Here is a 9,075-nt window from a genome sequence, read left to right as displayed (position 1 = left end):
TAGGGTTTGACCTCTGACCTCCAGATTGATAGGGTTTGACCTCTGACCTCCAGATTGATAGGGTTTGACCTCTGACCTCCATATTGATAGAGAGATTAGATTAGATTAATGACTTTCCATCAAGACTGATGATGATGGTGTTTTTGATTTTTGTTACTGATACTTATTTCTTGTATTTGAGTATTTAGATATTTTTTTCATGTCCTCTTTTTGATGACATGTGTAGATGTTCCGGTTACAGGCTGGGCCAATGGTGGATTTTATTGTATGGTGGATTTTATTGTATGGTGGATTTTACTGTATGGTGGATTTTACTGTATGGTGGATTTTATTGTATGGTGGATTTTATTGTATGGTGGATTTTATTGTATGGTGGATTTTATTGTATGGTGGATTTTATTTTAAAGTCACCGTACCAACTTCTGAAAACATGTTACTGTAAATGGCTCTGTGGATTCATTGCTAAGTGCCTAAATGATAAAACATGTTACTGTAAATGGCTGTGGATTCATTGCTAAGTGCCTAAATGATAAAACATGTTACTGTAAATGGCTCTGTGGATTCATTGCTCAGTGCCTAAATGATAAAACATGTTACTGTAAATGGCTGTGGATTCATTGCTCAGTGCCTAAATGATAAAACATGTTACTGTAAATGGCTCTGTGGATTCATTGCTCAGTGCCTAAATGATAAAACATGTTACTGTAAATGGCTCTGTGGATTCATTGCTAAGTGCCTAAATGATAAAACATGTTACTGTAAATGGCTCTGTGGATTCATTGCTAAGTGCCTAAATGATAAAACATGTTACTGTAAATGGCTCTGTGGATTCATTGCTAAGTGCCTAAATGATAAACTGTAATTGTTTTAATTTAATAAACGGATTGGTGAAAAGTCTGTCGTGGTTCTGTTGTCGTGAATTAATTATTCATAGTCTTGTCACATGACAGTTTGGCCACAGCTCATTGGTCAGGGTTTGACATTAAGATGTAAAACTATGAATTGACGAAAACAAGTGAGACTTAAACATTGCAGCCCAGATTTGGCTCAAACAATAAGGGGTTCCCCCTTTCTGAAACCAGCTCCTCGCCACTCGCCCTACACACTTTCCCTCGATATGCGCGTTCACGCGAGGCTGCGCCATATTAAGTGTCGTCCGAAACCAAGCAGCCTTGAGTGGAAGTGGCTTATAAAGCCCTCAAGAGCGAGTCTGTGCCGATCTAGACTCCATTGCCTTGTGCAGCCCTGCTCTCTGTCCGCATGGAAACCAAGACCTACAAATGTAAGAACCACCACAAATAAATGATAAATAAACTCCTCCTAAACAATCTTCATCTGATGCAGAATAGATACGCTCCAACTGATGTTCACAACGGCTCTTTATTTGTCCCACCCCATATTTACCCCAATTTACCCCACCGTGAAAAAACTATAAATGAAAGTTATGAAACCACACAAACAAAACAACTTTTAACACAATGATTTATAAACACCATGGATGTATATGACATGTCATTTTTGACAGTCACACTATTTCCTTTTTCCATATTAATGAAATCCACATGTCACAAACATACACGATTCAATGCAATATAACTACAAACAAAATGACAGGTAACACAATGGCGTGATGGTAACCACGGCAACGGATGGTGTCTGTCGAGTTTATTCCGTGAGTGGGATCATTATAATATTAAGTGCCGGCCCAGCTTATATTTGTAACTTCATGTTGTGTCATTTATGTATAGAGTGTTGGTGCTATTATGAAGTTCACTGCCTATACAGTAAATACTCTGTGTTATATAAGAACAGAGATCCTCTTATCAACCAATTGCAGTATATCTCAGGGATGTAGATATTAATACAGCTAATTGGGGGGTAAATGTGTTACCAATGTGTTACTAATACTATATACCAGGAATGCGAGTTCATACTAGGACAGGACATGGTATGGGGATAGGAAGTGTCGGGTGACAGAGGAAGGGGCGAGCTATACCAGGGGGCACGATGTGTTCGTTCATTCCTACAGAAACAATGTAGCAAACGGGATGACGCGTTTAATTATTACCTAAACGCCACAATCTCAGGTTCCTTTGTTGTAATGATCATCATGCTATTGTATTAGATCTAACACGGGCCAGACAAGGCAAATAAGGCTTTATACTGTACACAAGTGTAGTAGAAGTATGTTTGTACGTGTGTGAGTGTGTTATGAGATAATAGTAATAAAATGGCCAAAATCAAGTGATTGTTTACGGGCATTATTGCAACGTCGAGGCTATGTGTGTTTGAGTAATATTAATGTTACCTTGGTGTGTGTTAAATCACAGTTACCAGACCTGTTTGTTATAACCCCTTTGCGGAGGGTCTGAATCAGTAATTAAGCAAAGCTATGAAACAGCAAAGTTTAGTTATATCCGTACAGTAATAATTAAATGCTCTGTAATTCACCAGAGTAATAATTAAATGTGGTGTAATTCACCATAGTAATAATTAACCGTGTGTAATCACCGGTGAGTAATAATTCATTGCGGTGTAACCCACCGACGTGTTACTGAAGCAACGGTACTTAATTCACCGTAGCTATTCAAAGTGATACGAGCATTGTGTGATCCGCAATGCTAATGAAAGCCATTGGCCCGTGTTAGCTTAGCTGTTAGCTTAGCTACTACGTGAGCAATGGTGGTTGTCTGCTGTTAGCGTGACGCTAGCTGGGAAGCAAGACAACGAAGGGACGGCCATCCAGCGTTTGCGGCGGAGCATCGCTGACCCGTCATCGATCGCCGTGTCCAAGGACCAGCGACCGAAACCCGTAGGCTGCAGGAGGTAGCTGATATCTGCGGGAATCATCCGTGCCGTATTGAGGTGACAAGGATGCTAGTAGCGTGATCCTGCTGCTAAGGAGGTTGTGCCCTGGGTGCTAGGAAGCATCCGGTTTTGCCGACCTAAATAAAGAGTTTCAGTGCCCACATGAGTGCTTGTGCATTGGGGGGAATATCGCTGAAATTGTGTGTTGCAGAAAGGAACTGTGCATTGACTTTGGGGGGTATACCAGACCAAGCTAAATTGTAAACAAGCAAGGAGCTAGCCACCGTCCCATTGACATTGCATTGTGCCTAGCAACCAACTAGCATTAGGCTAACGGTGGCTAACTGGCTGACTGACGCTAATGCTAAGCTAAAGGAGGGTAACTCCAGTTGGATGTTGTTGGGGCTAGCCTAGCCAATGCTAACGCTAATAGCATAGGAATTGGGGCTACGCATTGTGTATGTTTCACAGCACGACTGGCCGCCAGAGAGGAACGCCGACCGGCCATCTAAAAAGAGAGACAAGGTTGGTGGGGGGGGCGAGCGAGTAGCCTCGTGTAACCATGGCAGCCTTAGATGCGTTAAAGAAAGCGCGCTCGGCGAGCCAAGGCGCGTTAACAAGGTTAACGACCAAAGCCAAAAGTACGGCTGCCCATAAGTCCGAAAGTGAACTTAAGGCTTTACTGAAAGACATGGATATAGGTTTTGATGAGCTTCTAACCTGTAGCACGGATTATAAAAGTGCAATGGAAGAGGCTGGTGAAAACGCTTTGGACATAGCTACCGTTAGTACGAGACTCAATGCCGCAAAGATATCCTATCTTTTGGCTCGGACAGAATTGCAGGAAAACTTATGGACGCGGTTCATAGAAGATTCTGTGCAGCGCGCCCTCAAGTGGGCGGCAGAGGCAGCAGGCAGAGCGCGTCCTGACCGTTACAAAGAACAGGATATTAACCTAAGTCTTATTTACGGGCTGGAGAGTGTAATTGAGCGATCATTAACAGACATGCAGACGTTACTAAACTCTTGGGAAGGTTGCATTTCTGACGAGAATTTGGCCAAGGTATTAGCTGAGATATATGCTTTGAAGGCACTTAAGAGTGCCAATCTCCAGGATTTAAAGCACAAAGGCGAAATAGTAATAGAAATGAAAGAGGAAATTAAACAAGAAAGTGTACCTCTCGCCGTTGACAATGGAGGAAAGAAGTCAGCCGGTAGCAAACTGGCTGCTCAGCCTATGAAATTACCCCAATTCAGTGGGGAACGCATGCAATACTTCAGATGGAAGAAACAGTGGCATAGGATTTATGCACTCTTTGACAATCCTGGATGGGGTGATGACATGCGTTACCAGCTACTGATTGATTCCATTGATAAAAGGATAAATGATGAATTAAGGCTTGATTATTGCCAGACTTCAGATGAGGTCTACCAAAAATTAGAACTCCACTATGGGAACGTAGGACAGATTGTCAAGGAGATTATAATGAAGTTGGAAAGTGTGCCCGCTGTAAGCAGTGGCCAGCCAAAGGAGACATTACATCTTGTTAGATTAATAGAGCAATCGGTGCTGGATCTAGCGGATCTGAATGCTGGCGACGTCATTCAAAATCAGCTCGTCATTCACAATTTAGAGGCTAAATTGCCGCCAGAAATGCAAGAACGGTGGCTTGTGATGCGTTGTAATCCAAATAATAATATTGATAGCCAAAACAGGTTCCCGCATTTCATTGCCTTCTTACGCGAGCATACAAAAGTGCTCGTTGAACAAGAACAATTAAATGCAAAAGGCATAGGGACCAAACGAAGTGATCCGAGCCCACGTAGCCGTAATAATGACCGACAGAATGATAAGCCGGGGAACGGGGCGCGCGAGAAGCGTGCTTCGACAAGGGCTACGTTTAGCGGCGAGGAGGCGCGGGGTTCGTGCGTAATCTGCGGAGAGAGCGATCACTCAGGGGCATTGTTCCGTTGTAAAATGTTCATGAAAGCCAACGTTGAAGGCCGGCGTGCGTATGCGAAAAAACATAAAGCATGCTTTAAGTGTTTATATCTACATGACGGCCAATGCAGAGTGCGCAATGACAATTTCCTGTGTAGGTTAAGTGAGTGCAAAAGGGACGGCTCGTCGCCTCCTCATAATTTCAAGTTGTGCCCCAAGGCGCGTCCACGTAATGGGGATAGTAGCACTAGTAATAATAATAGTGACAGCGCGAGAGGGGGGGCTAGTAGCGTGGGGAGGGACTCACGTGGGCCTACACATGAAATTGAACTTAAGCTTGCTGAGGCCGAGTTGACGCCAAAGCAACTAGCTATAGTGCGCAAAGCTTACACGAACAATACAGCCGCGACAGGCTGCACTGAGGGCGGAGAGATGCCTGCTCTGATGATGACGCTGGAAGTAACCACGAAAAGCGGTGATTGGGTGGGGGCTTTGATTGACCTCGCCTCTGATACGAATTATATCACCCACAAAGCTGCAGACAGGCTCGGGCTGAAAGGAAGACCTGTCACTCTGAGCGTGCAGGGCGTTGGGGGGATGAGAAAGACATTCAAGACGAAAAAATACTCCATTAAGTTGAAGACAATGGGGGAAAAGGGCTCTTCTCCACTGGACCATGACATGACTTGTTATGGTCTGAATGAGATTGCAAAGATCAATTGTCCAGTTAATCCTAGGCGCATTGCAGATCTTTTCCCGGGCACCGATCCGGAGGAGTTGAGACGTCCACTGGAAGTGGAAATACTTATCAGTGCGCGTGAGGGTCGTTTAGCCCCACAGCGGTTGGCTAGATGTGGAGATTTGGTACTGTGGTCGGGGATTTTGGGTAAGACGGTTAGCGGATGTCATCCGTCTCTATTCGACGCCAGTGAAATGATCACAGGACAGTGGGCGTCAACCCATTTTGCTCTTTCAATGAGAGGTGGAGCCGTTGAAATTAAGGCTGCTACATGCCATACCGACACCAGCGCGGCACTGTCTTGGTGGCGTTGGGACAGTATTGGCGCGGCATGCGATCCCCTGTGTGGGGGTTGTCGTTGTGGAAAATGCGCCCCTGGTGGCAAAGAGATGTCTCTCGCTGACGAGAGAGAAATGGAGATTGTCAAGAGGGGCCTGACTTTTAAGACAAGCGACTCTCACAGCGATGAGTCGCATTGGGACGCGAGCTATCCTTGGAAAGAGGACCCGTCTACTTTACCAAATAATAGGGCGGCGGTTGAGGCCACGTTCTTAAAGTCTGAGAAACGTCTCAGGCGAGATCCCGTGTGGTACCAGGCCTATGCTAGCCAGGTGCATGAAATGCTCAAAAGAGGTGCTGCTGTCAAGCTGTCTAAAGCTGCCATGGACATGTGGAACGGGGCTGTTTGGTGGATCAACCATCTTATGGCACCAAACCCACACTCAGTTTCCACGCCAGTTAGGATAGTCTGGGACAGTAGTCAAGAATTCCGGGGCGTGAGTTTGAACAGTATCCTGCTGAAGGGGCCCGATGTTTTGAACCCGATCCGAGCAGTGTTGCTGCGTTTCAGGGAGGGGGAATACGCCGCCATTGGCGACGTAAGCAAAATGTACCACTCCGTTTGGCTAGAAGAGCGGGAGGTACATTTGCACCGGTTCCTATGGAGAGACTCAGTTGACAGCAAGATTGAAGACTATGCAGTTGTACGGGTCAATATGGGAGACCGTCCAGCGGGTAGCATAGCTCAAATAGCGATGCGCGAGACAGCGTATCTACCTCAGTTCACCCACATGGTTGACGAGAGGGACGTAATCGTGGAGAACGCTTACGTAGATGACATTTTTCTATCTCACAACTGCCCCCAGAGGCTGGAGGAGGTACTGGCGGGGGTTAAAACCATTCTGGCTACCGGGGGGTTTCACCTAAAGCCCTGGGTACGGTCAGGCCAAAGTGGGAGGGAAGGAGATGGAGAAATGAAACCAGAGACTATGTTGTTTCCGAATCAGATGAGAGAGGAGGACAATAAGGCTCTGGGGGTTGGTTACCATGTGAAGGAGGACAGCCTCTTCATCATGGTTGCCATAAACTTTTCCGCCAGAAAAAAGAAAGTGCGGAGCGAGGAGAACCTTGCTCTGGAGGAGGTGGCGGAGAAGACGCCAGATCCTCTGACTCGGCGTATGTTGCTGAGTCAAGTAGCGGGGCTGTATGATCCCATTGGCCTTGTGACGCCTCTGAAACAGAAAGGCGTTATTCTAGTCAGGAGGGCGTTCCAAGAGGCGGGGTCATTGACCAAAGACACTTGGGATCAAGCGTTGTCTAGCGATCTCCGCGTGAGAGCGGTTGAACTTTTTGAGGAATACGCAAAGCTGAGTGCGATCACGTTCCCCAGGTGTATCACTCCGCCCGGATGGGTGGGGAAACCCTGGGGCATCACCTTCTCCGACGGGAGCTCAGAGTCCTACGGAGCGGTGCTCTACCTGCGGTGGGAAACTGCTAGCGGGGTGGAGACTCGTCTGGTGGAGTCAAAAGCCAAGTTGGCTCCTCTAGACCAAAAGGGTGATGCAGTGAAAGCTGAAATCTGCGGGGCTGTCTTTGCCGCACGACTGAAAGGGTACGTGCTGAAGCATAGCAGGCTGACAATCGAGAAGTGGTATCACTTTGTCGACAGCCAGACAGTGCTGGGTGCCATTCAAAGGGACAGTTATGGGTTCCAAACGTTCTTCGCCAATAGGGTTGGGGAAATCCAGAAGGCGGGGCCTGTGACTGACTGGTGGTGGGTTCCCGGGGTGGAAAATGTAGCTGATCTAGTCACGAGGGGGGGTTCTCCTGAGCAATTAGACAGTGATTCCCTGTGGCAAAAGGGACCAGAGTTCCTAGCCAGACCAGTCGACCAATGGCCTATGAAGTCAGCTGCTGAGGTGGCTGCTTCCTCGCGGGAAATCGTGAGTACATTGCAGAGAAAAGTGTTCAAAATGAAAGCATTCTCTGCTGCTGTTACTAGATCCCAAACTAAGAACCAGGGGTCCGCGCCACTGCCAGACAGTGGCGGGTCCTCACCAGTCAGTGGCAGATCTTCACCAGACAATGGGGGGTCTCCAGCGGTCAGCAGGGGTCCTTCACCAGTCAGTGATGGGGGTTCTGTGGCAGCATCTAATGACGAAACTGAACAGCTGTGGGGGTCAGGCCTTGTGAACCAAATGGACTTGGCTAGATGCAGCACACTGTCAAAACTCTGCGGGGCAGTTGGCTACGTCCGCAGAGTGTTGCACGGCCACGGAGGCTTATTCAAGTCCGGCAGTCGTGTACAGTGGGGGGCGGTGCTCTCTGTCGGAGAGCGGGACACAGCATTTAAGGAGCTGTGCCTTGCCGCCCAAGAGGGAATTTCTTTCCCGACAACGACACTAAACCGTCTTGTAGTTAGTAAGAACGACAAGACAGGTCTCTTGCTATGCCGAGGCCGGGTTCAGACCGTTGACCAAGAAAGCCAGGGCGTGCCCATCATTCCTTACGAGGCACGACTCAGCACACTACTGTGTGAGGAGGCCCATCGTGCAAACCACGAGGGCGTGGCTGGGACACTCCTGCGAGTCAGGAAGAAAGCCTGGGTGGTTCAGGGGCCAAGGGTCGCACGTAAGGTAATCGACTCTTGCCTGTTTTGTCGCAAACGGGGGGCTAAGCTATCCAGTCAAGTGATGGCTAATCTTCCTACAGTGCGCACAAGTCCAGCAGCTCCGTTCGAGTACACAACGCTGGATTTGTTCGGTCCTTACACTGTCAGGGGCACTGTGAAGCGACGCATTAAGAGAAAAGTCTGGGGCGTGGTCTTCAGTTGCATGGCCTCACGGGCTGTCCATGCAGACCTAGTTGAGGACTTGTCTACAGAAGGCTTTCTGCAGACCTACCAGCGATTCACTGCTCTGAGAGGCCATCCAAAAAAGTTGTGGTCTGATCAGGGTACGAACTTTGTTGGCGCGAGGCCAGCACTGGAGGATCTATACAAGTTCCTAGGGGACATTGACAAGGAGCAGATCCAGCAAAGAGCAGCAGTTGCAGGGACCGACTGGGCATGGGAGTTTAGCCCAGCGGACTCACCGCATCGGAACGGGGCGGCCGAAGCTGCCGTCCATGTTCTGAAAAGGGCGTTGAGCAGCGTCGGCGACACCGATGATCTGTCGGCGTTGGAGTTCCAGACTCTACTCTACCTTGCTGCTAACCTGGCCAACGAAAGACCCATCGGAGCCAGAACTCAAGTCGACGAGGATTCCGTGGACATCATCACTCCCAACTCTCTGCTGTTGGGGCGGGC

General features: G+C 47.9%; 1 protein-coding gene across 1 annotated transcript in view; it reads left to right on the top strand.

Annotated features, from left to right (window-relative positions):
• LOC306918390 (uncharacterized protein) overlaps positions 1–9,075 on the top strand; it is a gene marked incomplete at both ends in the record, with an annotated part of 91,113 nt that overhangs the window by 52,451 nt on the left and 29,587 nt on the right. The window lies entirely within an intron of this gene.

Source organism: Electrona antarctica (genome assembly GCF_951216825.1).
Source record: "Electrona antarctica genome assembly, contig: scaffold_49, whole genome shotgun sequence".
In the NCBI taxonomy this organism is placed as follows: Eukaryota; Metazoa; Chordata; class Actinopteri; order Myctophiformes; family Myctophidae; genus Electrona; species Electrona antarctica.
Note: the sequence above shows the minus strand (reverse complement) of the source record. Positions and strands in the feature narration are given on the sequence as shown.